The 16,699-nt window shown below is 37.6% G+C and overlaps 1 protein-coding gene across 5 annotated transcripts in view; it reads left to right on the forward strand.

The window, feature by feature from the left end:
- The first annotated feature begins 312 nt into the window (after positions 1-312).
- The window catches only part of LOC5577427 (serine/threonine-protein kinase GL21140), an 82,974-nt gene continuing 66,587 nt past the window's right edge, over positions 313-16,699 (forward strand). Inside the window, exons 1-3 of one of the 5 annotated variants that reach the window (XM_021846973.1) lie at positions 313-552; positions 711-862; positions 9,925-10,357. The gene's annotated coding sequence lies outside the window, so the exon portion shown is untranslated. Of the gene's footprint in view, positions 863-9,924; positions 10,604-16,699 lie in introns of all 5 variants that reach the window. The other 4 variants (XM_021846974.1, XM_021846976.1, XM_021846971.1 and 1 more) reach the window with 4 other exon arrangements.

The following is a 16,699-nucleotide window of genomic DNA, read 5'->3' on the forward strand; positions in this document are numbered from 1 at the left end:
CAATACACGAGTTTACACGTATTAATTCTCCGTGTGGCCTTTGCTTATCAATGTCTATGGCCTTTTTTCTAATGTTTGTCCAGATTTTGTGACGTTTCTTAAAAACGTCAAACTCACAAAAGTCCAGAGTCACACCCAGGAGTGTGCTGATTGGCGTCGCGTTTATATGTGTGCGTGTGAACCGTTTGACTTCCACCCAGAACAGTGCCAGCGACTAGCGGTGCGGAATACCGGATTGAATGAGTGCGAGCGAGAGGGTGCGAGTGAGTGAGTGGGTCGAAGAGGAGAAGAACCGCTATGCGATCGAGCGGTTCTTCCCTTCAGTTCTGTGTTGTCTGTCGAATCGGTCGTGTGTGTTGTCTCTCGTGCGTAGACTCGTTTCGCCTGCCAGTTCCCGTGGATTTCCTCTCAAAACCTCCATCCATAATTGCTGTTGCCCCACAGTATTATTATTATCCGCTTTCCAAATAGTGGATTGTAATCATTGCGCCACGAAACGAGGCGAATTCCGAATATTTTCGGGTGTGATTTGTGTAATCCGTGTAGTCTCGGGTACGGTGTTTTATTTTTCTTCCCCCTGAAACCCCTCCGGAATCATTCCAGAAAGTGACACATCTTTCCATTTTTTATTTGCGTTTGTGGGGAAGAAGACGTCGGGCGGTGACAGACAGAAGAAAATTTTCGGCCGTGCAAATAAAAATATTTACCAGGAGCGAATATCCGTGAATATTATTGTGTGTAAGAAATCGAAATCATCTTGTGGTTGTAACGCAGATTAACCGACGAAAGTGGAAGAAAAAGATAAGTGTTTGTCACACAAAACGGATCGCCACGGAGGAAGAGAAGACGGCCAGTTGTATAGGTAGCGATTGGCTCATCATGGTGTGCCGGGTGGAAGGAATTTGTTTCAAAAAATGTTCAGCTTCATTCTTGTGAATATTCGTTAAGTTATGAATTGCACAGATTTTTGGAAAGTATGTCTAAAAATAGCTGTGTTCAATGACTTTGATCGAACTTGCTCGGGGTTGGTTGTACTAGCTCGTATTTTTTGTCAACAAATAACTGTCAAAGCTACTTCGAGCAACTCCAAGCTGCTTTCTCAATGAACGCTCTTTTTACTCTGTTTACTAATTTACCGGAATTTTACGTGAAAAAAAATTCGCGCACTCAACAATCCGTATCGCTTCGGAATTTTGCTTTTTTTTCTCAATGTTTACGTTTTTGAACGTCAAAAACACGAGCTACTGCGAGCTGGTTGAACTAGCTCGGACTCTAGCTTCCAACCTGTTTCGAGCGACTCGGAGTTGGTTGGACTCGGCTCAATGAACACAAACCCGAGCGACTCGAAGTAGGTTGGAGTGGCTCAATGAACACCAAAAGCTGACTCGCAAGTGGTTGCAACCAAGTTCGAGCAGCTCGTTGAACACAGCTAATGAGTATAACCGTTTTAATCTAAAGTTTCTTTTTGTTACTTACACTCCTTTGCTGGGGCCTTCCTCAACCAAGTGGTTAGAGACCGTGGCTATAAAGCAAAGCCATGCTGAAAGTGCCTGGGTTCGATTTCAGATCGGTCGAGGATCTTTCGTAAAGAAAATTTCCTTGACTTCCCTGGGCATAGAGTATCATCGTCCTTGTCACACGATATACGAATGCAAAAATGGAAACTTTGTCAAAGAAAATTAAAAACTGGAAGTGCTCAAAAGAACACTAAGCTGAGAAGCAGGCTCTTCGAGTTGTTTAATAGAATACCTATAAGTAAACGAAAAAAGAATTTAGTACTATGCCATTACAGTTTGTATCCTTTGATCATTGGCGTAAAAACTGGGAGGCTTGGGGGTCTAAAAAATCTCGAGCCCCCCTACAAAATTATAATTAACAGGCACGACATACATTATGCTTGAGGAAATTATTGATGGTCAGGGTTCCAAGTCCCCTCTAGCATTGAGCCCAAGTTAAGCTAATGCCTTTGACAGATACGCGTATTTTGACCTCAACTGTAAGGCCGTCGCACACTGATGTCGTGTACTAGGCACGACACTAAAGACGACCCGACACTGAATATGGCCTTACGGTTGAGGTCGAAATACGCGTATCTGTTAAAAGATACAAACTCTACTGGAATTAAATGGTATAGTACTAAATTCAGTTTATCATCTACTTATAGGTACAGTACACAGCTCTAAGATTTAATATTACAAATCCGAGTTAAATTTAATTCCATATTGTTTAACAAAGTTTAATGTTTGCGTGATCCAATGCGTACATTGTCCCTCAAACGATTATTTTGCTATCTTCCTTGATAGCCTGACTGAACATGTTTGAACAAAATGCTACAAAAGGGCCGAATTGGACCAAAACCTGTTCCAACTCCGTAACGCCGTGATGTGCTCTAATTTCAGTCACCCTTATGACAGCACTTTATTCTGTTCACATGATTTGAAAAGTACGAAGTGAACGAAATTGGACGCTGTTAAAAGGTTAATTGGAATGGAAACACTCAATGGCGTTGCAGTTCTCACCTATCCTTAAAATAGTATAAGTCCAATTTGTTTCTTAAAAAAATCTTAATTGATGCATATGAAGAAATTCTCAATGGTTTAGACATTTCAGTTTATTCTTAGTCAAAAATCTTTTCATCGTTGCTCTCTTTGCATTATTACGGAAACCTGACTCACTTTTCGTAATATGTTTTCATTCAGAAAAATTGTTGAAGTTGAATCAAGTCAAGTTGAATTTGTGTTTTTTGGCTATTTGTTTCATTCAAAAAAATCTAACGAGAATTTGGAAAGACGAAAATCAAAATAAATACCTCTAGTTGAAGGCTTGAGGTGCGAACTGCATATCAACAAGCCAGGCTGCTGTCAAGCCTAAATTTTCATCAAAATGATCCGAGTATGCCTAAGAGTGAGTGGTCATTACTTCGTCACGCTTATAAAACTTATACATTTTATGTGACACAAAAACAACAAAAACTGTTAAAAGTGTTGAAGGAACGTTCTACTTGGTCATATTGAAGTGAATGTTTTTTTTTTTCAGATATTTATGAAATATATTTTAAACTAAAATACATTCAGAAAGTATCCGATTCAGCTGATTTATTAGACTTATTGCCTGCATCAAACTGTAAAAGCTTTGTTTGAAGCACCGATAGCATCGTCCATCCTCCCTCGTTAGCTTCCGAAGAGTTAACAACAACTGCTACGTCCGTGCATCACGCTATACCTCACATCATTCCGCCATCGTTCCCCGTTCCGCCATCGCCCACCGTCACGCCGTTCCCGAGAGCACCTATCGTTCCACTTACTATTTACTACCAAAACGTCGGCGGAATGCGTACGAAAACTAACGATTTTCACTTACTGACCGCTTCTTGTGATTATGACGTTATCGTGCTGACGGAAACGTGGCTTCGCAGCGATGTGAGGAACACTGAACTGTCGTCTGACTATAACATCTATCGATGCGACCGAAGCAGTATGACTAGTCGTTTCCAAAGAGGAGGGGGAACACTCATCGCTGTCAAGAAGTCTGTTGCTAGCATGGCTGTTCAGCTGGACAGATCTGACTCGTTGGAACAGGTTGCTGTAAAAGTATCCTCGTCGAACAAATCCGTCTATGTTTGTGGAATCTATTTGAGACCCAACAGCGATCCCGGTAAATATGCCGCACATTCCGACTGTGTTGAGCAAATTATCAACAAAACAAGTTTCGGCGATTCTGTAGTGATTGTTGGTGACTATAATCTGCCACATTTACTATGGTCATACGATGACGACGTGAACTCCTACATTCCGACGAATGCCTCGACTGAGCAGGAGCTTTCTTTTGCTGAAAACATGATCGCTACTGGACTACAGCAGATTTGTAACGTGCGTAATTCCAACGGCAGATTGCTCGACTTGGCTTTTGTAAACAGTAGTGAGGTTGAACTACTTGAAGCGCCATCAGCTATTTTACCAACTGACCGTCATCATAAACCGTTTGTGCTACGCCTAGTCACGCGCAGTGCCAGTGAGAATCCAGACGTTGCAGTAGGCCAAGATTTTGATTTTCGACGATGTAACTATGAAGCCGTTATTGATGATCTACATCTGTTGAACTGGGATGAAATCTTCAACGGAGCAAATATCAACGAAGCGGTCGATACTTTCTACACATTGGTATTCGGAATCATTAGCAGACACACTCCGCTCCGCAGAACTAATCCTCAGCGGTCGAACTATCAGCCATGGTGGAATTCGGATCTTCGACACCAAAGAAACGTTCTTCGCAAAGCTCGCCGTCGCTTCTTTCGCCATCGCACTGATGAAAACAAGAGTTTTCTCCGTAATCTTGAATCTGAGTACAACGAATGTGTGTCTTCTTCGTTCCGTGAGTATATTTTTCGTATTCAAGATGAGGTCAAGGCCGATCCTTCCTCTTTTTGGCGATTTTTCAAAAGCAGGAAAGATGCGCAGGCAATCCCATCCGAAATGTCGTACGGCGACTCATTAAGTTACGACATCGAAGGGTCTGTCGAACTTTTCGCCGACTACTTCAAATCCGTTTATAACGTTGAAACTCCACCGGATCCGCATGAGATGCTGAATTCCCTGCCGTCTTTCGACATACATTTACCGTTTCCAACGTTTGCCGTGGCAGAAGTCGTAAGTGCTCTCAACTCTGTCGACCCTTCCAAGGGTCCTGGACCTGATAAACTCCCTCCGGTCTTCATTCAACGTTGCGCTGAGGTACTTGGACCACCTGTTTGCCGGTTGTTCAACCTGTCGTTGTCGGAAGCTGTTTTTCCGGATGCTTGGAAAGTTGCTGCCATAACGCCCATTCACAAAGCCGAAAATATCCATGACGTGAAAAACTATAGACCCATCTCGATTCTCTGTTGTTTAGCTAAGACACTGGAACTCTTAGTTCACAGTAGAATGTACGCTGCGGCTATGCCAGTAATATCGCAATATCAGCACGGCTTCGTGAAGAATCGGTCAACAGCTACTAACCTCATGGTGTACGCTAGTGCTGTGAACTCTAGCTTGGAAAAACGCTGCCAAGTGGATGGTGTTTACGTAGATTTTTCCAAAGCTTTCGATAAGGTACCCCATGAGTTAGCAATGCGTAAACTTGAGCGGCTAGGATTTCCCGACTGGTTGGTCAAGTGGCTACGATCATATCTACGAGACAGAATCGCCTTTGTTAATCTACGATCCACTAAATCAACTAGTTTCGCTACTCCGTCTGGCGTGCCGCAAGGTAGCCACCTCGGTCCTTTGATTTTCATTTTGTTCATCAACGACTTGAGTCATCGACTGAATTCGAAGCACCTTATGTACGCAGACGATTTGAAATTGTACCGTATCATCAGTTCCATGGTCGATTGTGTTGCTCTTCAGGAAGATATCGACGCTGTAGCACGCTGGTGCGTAATGAACGGGATGGAAATGAATGCATTGAAGTGCAAAGTGATAAGCTTCACTAAATCACGATCGCAGTTGAGCTTCAACTACACTGCAAATGGTGTCAGCTTTGAACGTGTAACGTCGATTAAAGACCTGGGAGTGATAATGGACCGTAAGCTGAATTTCGCTGAACACATCTCAAAGACAACAACGAAAGCTTTCGCTATGTTGGGTTTCATTCGCCGTAATGCATCCGAGTTTCAAGATGTGTACGCCCTAAAGACCGTTTACTGCGCAATCGTTCGCAGCCTTCTCGAATATGCTGTTCAAATCTGGGCACCATATCAAGAAACGCATATTTCTCGCATAGAAAGGGTGCAACGTTGTTTTATGCGGTTTGCGTTACGGAGACTACCATGGAACGATCCGCTCAGACTGCCTCCTTACGAGAACCGCTGTGAACTAATTAAGCTTGAGCCTTTGCAAACACGTCGTGTATTTCTCCAAAGAATGTTTGCTTTCGATGTCTTGACGAATCGGATTGATTGCCCTGATCTTCTGCAAGAAGCGAACTTTTTCGTTCCGGCTCGGAGATCCCGCCCACGTTCGTTGTTCTGGACCGCGAGACATCGTACGGTATTTGGACAAAATCACCCGATTGAAAGATGTTTTAATTTGTTAAATGTTGATGTTTTTGACTTTGATGTGAGTAGAAATAAGTTTAAAGCTAGAATAAGAGTATTGCATTAGATTAAGACCAATACAGTCTGTACAGCAATGCTGAAGACGAAGAAATAAATATAAATATATATTTTAAGTGTGCACCGTGAAAATGGTTTCCTGCGAGACAAACAATCAAATAACGGTTAGTGTTCAAATTGAAAGACCAAGATGTTATTAAAGTACCTGTAAAACATACATTTATCTATAGTTTTTGTTCTACGAAAATCTTAAACTAATGCCTATTTATAAAAATTCAACCGTAGTATCATTCCTTTGCGTTTTCTGAACAAATGCCGTGAAATGAGGATTGTCGAATTTCCGACGATTTTTTACAATTTATCTGTGATTCGGATACAAAAATGATGTACTACAATAATGTTCAGAAAAAGTAAAAGAATGATACTACGGTTGAATTTTTATGATTAGACATGAGGTTAAGAATCTCGTAGAACAAAAACTATAGAGAAATGTATGTTTTACAGGTACATTAATGCACAGAAATCAATTTTATTAGGTCAAAATCATCTCCAATCGGCATACAATGTTCTCAAAAGTTGTTAAGTACTAATAATTCGTTCAACTAGAGGTATTTATTTGGATTTCGTCTTTCCAAATTTTCTTAAGAAGTTTTTAATTGTAAAAAATAGCCAAATATCACAAATTCGACTTGAGGCACCTCCTAAACTTCTCCAAATTGGATGAAAATTTGTCTGGTAGTTTGTTTTAGTATTGCAATTAGGAATAGGGGGTGACTGGTTGAATCCCAGACATTTCGATTATTGTGAAATGGTCTAATGTCTACGCTTACCTGTACTGAGGCAAAAAAAACTTAATCATTTCTTTAGGAATAATTATGATTTAGCGCTACAACGATTATTGTTGAAAATTTTAAGTTTTGCTTATGATTTTGGTGAAGAATTTCATTACTAAATTTCATAAGTCAATCGATGAAAATCGGTAATAAACGCATTGAAAATTGCTTAATTGAAATGATTAATCGTTAATAATGTTTGCCTTTGATTTCAGGCGTGTTCAAAAATTGACATGTTTTGATGACATGTGATCTGCTTTCGATTGACTTGTACCCAACATCGAAAGCGGAGCCGTTCTTCTAGTGAAAATTATTTCAAGTAATGATTCTGGAATAGTTCAAAGCTCTCACTTATGAAAGTTATGATCCCATATTCGAAATGGTTAAGCATTCAATGAAACCATAATTTGGCTGTCACGATTTATGGAAAACCCAAGTATATTTGTCTCAGTGTACAAAAAGCGAGGAGGGGGTCAATACCCAGGTTTTATTCACGATGTTCGGACAATCCTAAAAGAAGTGAATGAACTTAACATTAAACTAAATTTACTAAAGTATGGAACATCTAATGATTCGTTCTGAATGTTTGTCAAGAAAAACGCAACACAATCGAGATTTGATTGTAAAATAAAAACTCTTTAGGCTTCTATTCTTTTGCGTTTTAGTTTTTATTAAATTAGGGCATCCAGAATCCATATATGAACTCAGCAATGAATTAAGTTTCACATCAGTTATAAATTTGGAGCACTAAAATCATTAGTTATTGCAACAGGACTTAATCTCGGACTGAACTTGTTAAAATGAAATCACTGATGAATCTAAAAAAAAAACATTCATTTCTATTTCAAACTTAGTAACACGGCCTGAAATCATAAAACAATTTTAAATACTTTTAATATATTCAATTGAAAACATAAGAATCTTAGCTCCTTTATCTGATTTCTTTGTTAATGATATTAATGATATTAATGATATTAATGATATTAATAAATAAATATTATTCGATTTTAATACGGTATTAACGCTGTGTCTTGTGCCATGAAAAAAAGTTATCGAAGCAATCTGGAATCGAACCAAAAATCTTGCGATCAACAGGCCCTAGCTCTAATACCAGGTGTTGCTTAAATGATAGATGAAACTTTCGTGTCGCAATAAGGAAAAATGTATGAATTTAGATAGTCCAGTTTATTGCGTGTTGCTGCGAACTGCGCGTGTTGTAATAAAAAAAATCCGTTGTTTTTAGATAAATTAGAGAATCGAATCAATTAAAAAAATGGACTCAAAACATGCGATGAAATTTAAATGAATTTAAATGAAAATTGAATCTAGAATTGTAACATTTTTGCGTGTCTTAAGGATCAAATAATGTGTCTGTAGTAAATTTGGGATTGCTGAATCTAATGTTGCTCTCAAAAATGATCTCAGCACGTCAGCTACTGTATAATATGAATAATAATAAACGAAAACCCGAATTTAGTATTATAACATTTGATTCCGCTAGCCTAAGGAATTCGGCTGTTATTAGGTTTCGATTTTTACATGTACACGACGAAAGACGTGTCAAAAATTCAAATTGAAATTGAAACTGCGAAAAGAAACCAAGTGCTCCGGTGGGCCATCTAGCGAATAGGGAATCGTGGGTTCCATCTACATATTTTCTTTTCGCAGTTTCAATTTCAATTTGTACATTTGACACTTGTTTCGTCCTGTACATGCAAACTTCAAAACCTTATAATAATATTAACTTCAAAACTTGAAAACCTTATAACAGCTAATTTCCTTAGGCTTAAATTGCCTAGAGCTTGACAATTAATTAACTGTGCAAGTTGATCGATTATTTATTTACAAAAAAAATGCGTTTTCATGATAAGTGTTTTATAATAGTTACCCACGGTTAAATCCATACACAAATTTGTAATCAAACTAGAATTCAGAGCAAGCATTTCAAAAATAATCAAATGAAACTCATTAAATCGATGTTTCCAAAACTTTTTAACTCATTTGGATGCAAACTGAGACTGCACAAGCCCTTCAAACTTTGTATGGAACTTACTATGGAAAAAGCAAGCAATTCATTCAATCGGTAATGGCGTTTACCCATGTGCTTTGAGGGTTAGTGCAAATCTGAAACCGTTAGATACCTTCATCAGCTATAACTTTGCCAAAGACCGTTTTCAAATCAAACGCCTCAGTAATCAGTTGTTGTTTTTTGTATGAATTGAATTCAAAAGTTTATATAATATTTTAATGTGGTGTAAGTTTGGAATCAATAAAATTTGTAAAAGTGGTTGACAAATAATCTACATGGACAAACGTAGATGACATGATTAATAACTGAGTCGTTCGATTTGAAAACAATCTTCGGCATATTTGCAATTGATAAATATATCTAACAGTAAATATCATTCTTTCATTGTGATCCTCAAGAGCAGATTAGCAAATACTATATCATTCGCAATAATTACTTTTTGTTTTCTCATAGTAATTTCAATAAATCTTTGAAGGACATGTGCAAACTCTACTTCATCCGAATGAGCTCAAATTTAGGGTGGACACTCGGAATCTGAACTTGAATCAAATGAGCGATGTGGACTAAAAATGTTATTTTGAATCACCGTAGTGGACATATTGTCAACTCCCAAACGTCCAAGTGTCCCGAAAGTCAAATTCGCAGATCAAACTTTTGACTTGATAGATTTCAAAATGCATTGCTTTTCTATGGAACTCTTTTTGTGCAGAATAAGTGAGGTCTTAAACTATCGCAAAAGACGAATCTGAGATATCAGGGCTCATGAATAACTTGATTGATTGTTACAATTGCACACAATTTAGATAATTGATTTGATTATTTTGTTAGTCAAAGAACCATGTCCACGTGTACATTATATTTTCTTCCACTTCCTTTACTGGAAAGCCAAACTATTTGATCCAAACTTCAAACAACTCAATCTGAAAAAAAAAAACTTTTTCGAATTGTGAAAAACATTTTTCTTCCACCAGGGACACCGTGCGTGCAAATAGGCAGTGATTGTGAATCGAAACAAAAAGCCAAGCTCCTGTTTTTCGCGTGCTTTTCACCGCACTCGTCTCGCATCACGTTTAGTGTTGTGTGTACCGTCGTGCGAAAGCAAACATCGACTAACTAGTAGTATCGGGCCGTAATCCGTCCGTGTGGCTGGCTAGTGGCGATCGCGTGTCGTAAATCCGCGAGTAAAAGTTGAAAGCTTTTTCCAGATTATTTTCCGATATTTTGGAAGGCGAATCGCTGAGGTGAATCGCCAGTCGAACGTCCATCGAAGGAGAGGCACTTGCTTGCCACCGGAGCAGAGGAAGCAGCCAGCGCCAGCGGTGTAACAAATCCCGAATTGCCGTACCAGGCAGTCGGGCGTAGTGCTGGCAGTGGTGCATCGCCGGTTTCCACTTTTTATTTTCGGTAAGCAGCATTGAGATTGAGAAGACGAGTCTCCATCGATGGAGAAAGAGTAAAACGTAAAATAAAAATCCATTATGGATGGTTGAAATTGTGTGGAAAGTGGTGTGAAAGTATATTGTAGGTAGTGATTTTCGTTGTGTTTTTACCTTGCGGATTAAGCCGCGGGGTGTGTGGACGACGAGGAAGATCAGGGGGTGCCACCTAGACAGAAAAGCGACGAGAAGTGCTGTCCTCTCGCCCTGCAGTGTGAGTATTTGACGGAGGGGACAATCGTGCGAAGCGCAGAACATTCTTTGGCATTCCCGCTATAGTGCAGATACTGATCAATAGGGTGTCTCGAATAAATAAAAGTGTCAAAAAGTTACCCTGCCAAATCCTTAAAAGGTTGATTATATTGTCAAAATGCAAAGGCTTGATACATCGAAACGTAATCCAAAAATGTCTAGAGATTGCACGTATCGATTTTATAAAAAAAAATGAATGATTTTTGGTGATTCATCAATGATGTGCTTATGCGTTTGAAAAAGACTAAAATAAAATAAACAAGAACCGTACAACCGCCATAAACAAGAATCAGATTGATTGAAGCAAAAACCTTTCCTATTTCGAATCCTCATAGTATTCTGGACCAAATATAAATAAAGATAATATTTATCGTTCTGGAATCCCTCCCCTTGGTTATGCGACCTTTCCGCGATGGGAGGACACAATCCATTAGCCCTTTAGATGGACATTAAAGGCGTAACCTGTAGTGGTGGTATATCACATTTTGGCATTTTTGCTTAAAGCCGCGTCATAATGTATATGGCATAGACGCACTAATATCTCGGATGTGAGCCAACGGACGTTCCGTTCCGTTGATAGCATTGAAGCCCATTTCAAATAATTAGTCTATTCAAAGTGGACATTAATACTATTTGCGACGATCTGGTCGCCTTTTACTAACCAGAATGATCCATAGCCACTCTTACTATTAGCTAGCTAGATACATCGTTATCATATACGAAGTAGGGAATATTACTCTAAGGAGAATGACTAGTAGATTCACTGAGTAGAAATAAGTGGCGACAAGACAATCTTATTTTATTATGGTTTTACATTACCATAACAAAGAATACCTCTTTTGTACCAATGGTATAAACAATTAATAATTAATAATTCTTATAATTCCAGCTTCATTTTCATAAAATTTACAAGTAGGAAGTAAGCGTTGTGAAGCATTAAATTCCAGGTTTAATACTAGGTAAAATCTTTAAACCGACTATCGCCCGCATTCTTGTTTACGGCGGATTAATTTTGCTGGCGTAAGCGTGAAAAAAAACAATAGAAAGAGCATTAGACCGTAAACAAGAATAGGGGTGATAAAGAGAATCCATACAGAATTATAGTCGATATTCTAACTGAACATTTAATTGAAAGTATCACAATCTGTCAAGTAAATTTATGTTACATTGATTGTTTAAAGTTTTTGGGAAGGTTACTTGAATCAAAATTATAACTCATTCATGATTTTCCTGAAAATTTCATCGAAAACGATCGAACGATTGTGAAGTTACAGAAATTTGAATCCAGTACTGTAAAGATTAATTTTGAATTTCAATTGAAAGTTATTCATTGTTTGACTGTTTAAATGCAAATATAAATTCCATCAGTTTTGTGATATCTGCAATTCGGGACTGTGTCGCACAATACTGGTAACTTTCGAATATCTTGTAGTTGAATTTATGCAGATTACACTACGGAACACGTTTTTGTCTCAAGCACCAAAATTCCACTATTTACTTAATGAGAGGTTTCTGAATCCATCGCCTTTTTCAAAAATATTATAGCACGTCTAGTTTTTGAGATATTGACGGTTGAAAATGCAAAATTTGACTATTTTAGCCAACTTCCATGCACGTTTTCCAGCTTGTATGGCAATTTATTCGATTATTTTTCAATGGACTTCACACAATTATTATCAACAAAGTTCATAATACTTTCGATGCTCAAAAGTCAATTTTTGATGGTTTTGAAATGTATTGTATTTTGCCATATAAGAGAAACAAAAGATTTCGTATGAAGACTGCAAGCATGTTGGAAAAATCGATTTAAATTAATTGTGCAATTTCAACAAAATTATATCTGAAATGAAAATTGAAATCAAATTTTGCATGCTTGGTGGATTAGACCACAAAAAATTGATTATCTACTTCGAAAACCTGGAATTCTCAGGAAAATTACTTTTAGACAGTAATTAATGGTAGAATATGTTCATGTTTATCATGAACATATTCTACCATTAATGGATTTTCGCGTAAACATCCCCCAAAATATGTCGACTGCACCGCTATTAAAACACTCCTTGAGCAGTTCAGTGAGGAACTTTTCGAGTATGAAATTTTATCGACTTCCCAACACATGATTGAGCTTCATGAATAATATTTGATCAGTAATAGATTCACATATCTTCATGCACGATTTTCAAAATTGTTCGAAATTTGAAAAACTGGAAAACTGATCTTGGGAAACTAAACTGGAATTCAAACCACTTTCATTTTAAAATGTTGAAATAATCAATTTATCAATTTCAGGGCTGGAAGCAGGTCTCTTTTTAGAGACTTGGTCTCTATATTTATTCGAGTTTTTAAATAGTCTATATTTTTGATGAAAGGTCTCTGAAGTCTTTATTTTTTAACCAAAATGATCTCTAAAGTCTATTTAGAGTTATGTTTGATCCTTCTACCTTGACGCTTGCTCTTGCGGTGGCCGGCGATGAGGGCTGGATCAAACATGTCGCGCGTCGGTCGAGTGAAAGTGAAAAAGTGGCGTGATCCGTTAGTTATGTTTGATCCTTCTACCTTGACGCTTGCTCCTGCGGGGGCCGGCGATGAGGGCAGGATCAAACATGTCGCGCATCGGTCGAGTAAAGTGAAAAAGTGCCGCGTTCGATCAGTCCTTTTTGATCTTTCGACTTTGACGCTTGCTCCTGGGCAGTGTGTCAAGAAAGCCCGAGCAGTCGTCAGTTGTTTTCCCTGTCGGGTCACGCGCCTATTTTCTCTGAGTGCTTTTATATAACCGAGCAAACGAGTGAAGCTGAAAGTGGATTGTTGCTTCTCAAGGATGACGGATCAATTGGTGAGCTCGTTTCATGCTACTATTTCAAATCTATAAAATATGTATGACTGCACCTTTAATCGTTACAACGGTGAGACTTAAATATGATTTTTCAAAAAACTATGAATGGGTCGTCCCTGTGAGTATCGACATAAACTCTGATTCATAAATTATTTATGTCTAAATTTGTTTTTTTTTAAAACACCTTTTTCCTTTTACCTTTATTTTTGTAATTAAAAAAAACATTGAAAGGTTCGACACTACGAGTGTAGACTTGCGAAAGGTTCACTTTATTCAACAAACTTTGATAGGTGCGTCACCTCAAGTGTCGGCATAATTTTTCTCTACATAAATATTGTTCATATCAAATGAAAATATTATATTTACGCATGTTTATATTTCACAAATAATTATTTATCATGGTCTAATCACTTATCAAAGTGAATCCTTTGACCCAACGATCCTCCCCATTAACAAACATCCTTCCCAGTAACCTTTGTGGAGATGCAGAGGCAAACACGGTCTCCAAATAGCAAAGGTTACACACTAACATTCCTTCCCCCAATCCCACCTGACTGCAAGGACGTGGCCGGCGCCGTTATTGACCCTGTATAAATAGAGGCACTGAATTATGCACATTGAAGAAGATTATGGCCAATCCCAGCCAAACTTCTAGTTGATTCTTTGTGCATTTTCACTGACTTCGGTCAATCACGGAATAGCAACCATTGATATGTGTAGTCAGTCTAAGCTAAGCTAAGCTAAAATGATCTCTAAAGTCTATTTATTTCCATATCTTACTTGCAGTTAATTCTGATGCAAAGTTATGTAGGCTCCAGAAAAAACCTTCAGATACTGTTACGAGACTTTTCAAATAATTCTTTAAACATTTCATCTCAGATTTCTCGTGGAAAAGTTTCAGGTCTTATCCTAGTGGTTTCTCCAGAGATTTCATCTGGAATACTTTCAGGGTCTCCTTCAGGATTTTCTCTAGAAAATTTTCTAGAGTTTTCCCTACCGATTATTCCAGATATTCTGTCAGCGATTTTTCGTTTCTTGTGAAATTTCCCGAGAATTTGTTCCATGCAATTCTTGAGCACTTCAACGTTACTATCTGCAGTAATTTTCTCAGGGATTTCTTTGAAATGTTTGCCAAACACTATCTTAGGACTACCTCCAGATTTTTTTGTACCAATCCTTTAACACATTTTGTAGTTGTGACTCTAGCAGATCTTCTAAAGGTTCCATAAAAAAAAGTTAATTTCAGAGTTGAAAAAAATTGTGCAGGAATTCTAAAAAAAAAAAAAACGAATTTTTACGTCATTCTATCCATGGTAATTCCAAAGAATTTCTCCAAAAAATCCTCGAGGGGTTATTCGAGAAAATCTATTGAGAACTTTTCAAAAAATTCCTCAAATTCTACCCTGTATTTCATCATCGAATTCCTCCAAATTTTTTTTCTAAGAATTCCTCCTGATTTTTTTTGTTCTTTCAAACTTTCTTGAAAAAATCCCATGGAATCCACAAAAGTTTATTTGAGGTTCCATACCAATTCACACGGCAGATTTTTTCTAGAAAATCCTCCTTTTTAAAAGATTCTGCCTGATGTTTTTCAAGGAGTTACTTCAGAAAATGCTGCAGAATACTATTTATTGTTTGATCCGTTTTTTTAGAATCCTCACAATTTACCTAGAAACTCTTCCTCAAAATATCCTCAAGGGTCCATGAGTTTCTTCTAGTAACCCTTATCCATAAAGCGTGACTTAAAAAATACACAAGTTGTATAAGAGTTTACTTTAAAATTTGCTTTAGAAATACCTCGCATTTTTTAAATATTTTCTCAAATGTCTGAAAAATTTCATTCACATTTCTATGGAGAAATGTATGGGAAAATTCTTGGAAGAATACTTGGAAAAATATTGAAGATTCAATTTTTAAGAAATCTCTAGAGACATTTTTGAAGAAATTTCTGGTTGAATTTTCGAAGAAGTTCTTAAGATGAAGTCTTGGATGATATCCCAGAAAAATCGATGGAAGAATCGCCGAATAATATCCTGGAGGACTTAGGCCTTTTTAAAAAATATATGAAAGAATCTTTGAAGATGCATTAGAAAAAAAAGAAATATTCTCAGAGTAATCTCTGGTCTGATTTCATGAGGAACCAAATTCTTATATCCTGGTTCCTGTTAGCTTTCTTTTTTCATTACAGTTTGGTCTGTTTTTGGTTCTGGTATGGTCTCTCTTTTGTGTCTCTTTTAGCGAAAAGGTCTTTAAAGTTCTTGTTTCCAAGACACTCAGTCGCTACAAGCCCTGCAATTTAGAAAATTTGAAAGTGTTTGCGAATGGAATGCACAATTCATTATAAATCAAAAATACAACATTTAAATGTTATACATGTCGGTTGAGAGTTCCGTTCAGTTCATAATGCTGATCAGAGCGCTTACAAATGATATAAAAAATGATAAAGCCTTCTTATCAAATACTATACAGTTAAATAGAACTCATGCTTTGATATTGTCCCATTTCAAAAAAGTTTCAACATGCATTTAAAAAAAGCTGGAAGCTTAAAACATTATTGAATCAAATTTATTTTGTCATTATTTTTATCTATCTGAAATTAGAGTATTGTTTGAACCTGGAATTATTTTGTAAAACATTAGGGAGCTTCATTTCTTTAAACGAGTAGACACCCTGACATTACATTCGTATCAAACTTTGCTCATAGGATCTAGACCAATGTTTGCACGGTATTTGTTTATATAATGTCGGTATTTTTTCACTCATCTGAGCAACACATTGGTAAATACACCAAATATAATTCGTTTTCCAAAAAATCCGTGCAATCTATAGCCATTTTCTGATCGAATTTCCATTTGTAGCTTTTGCTCCTGACACTGTTATCTTTCCTTTAAAGGGTGAGCAATTTAACCTTTTGGGACACCCTACTGATATCAACATTGACAATGGGTGGACGGTAGTCTATCTCGCGTTGTCAACGTACTATCCGGCGGAATCTTCGTGGTCGTCGTCATCACACACATTATTTGCATCGTTGCTGAAATACCTACCAACAGCAAATTGAGAGGAATCCAGCGCGAAGTAGTGTTTACTCATCCAGTCCGTATGTATGCGATACTGTTTTTAATTGACGTTTATCTAAGCTTTTCGTGCGGATGTTTATGGCGAACTTGGCTTGGGAAAGTTTGTAGGTACCATAGCAACAGGGGACCGATGATAGCGTTTTCG

The sequence above is a fragment of the Aedes aegypti genome, chromosome 2 (genome assembly GCF_002204515.2).
Source record: "Aedes aegypti strain LVP_AGWG chromosome 2, AaegL5.0 Primary Assembly, whole genome shotgun sequence".
Taxonomy (NCBI): domain Eukaryota; kingdom Metazoa; phylum Arthropoda; class Insecta; order Diptera; family Culicidae; genus Aedes; species Aedes aegypti.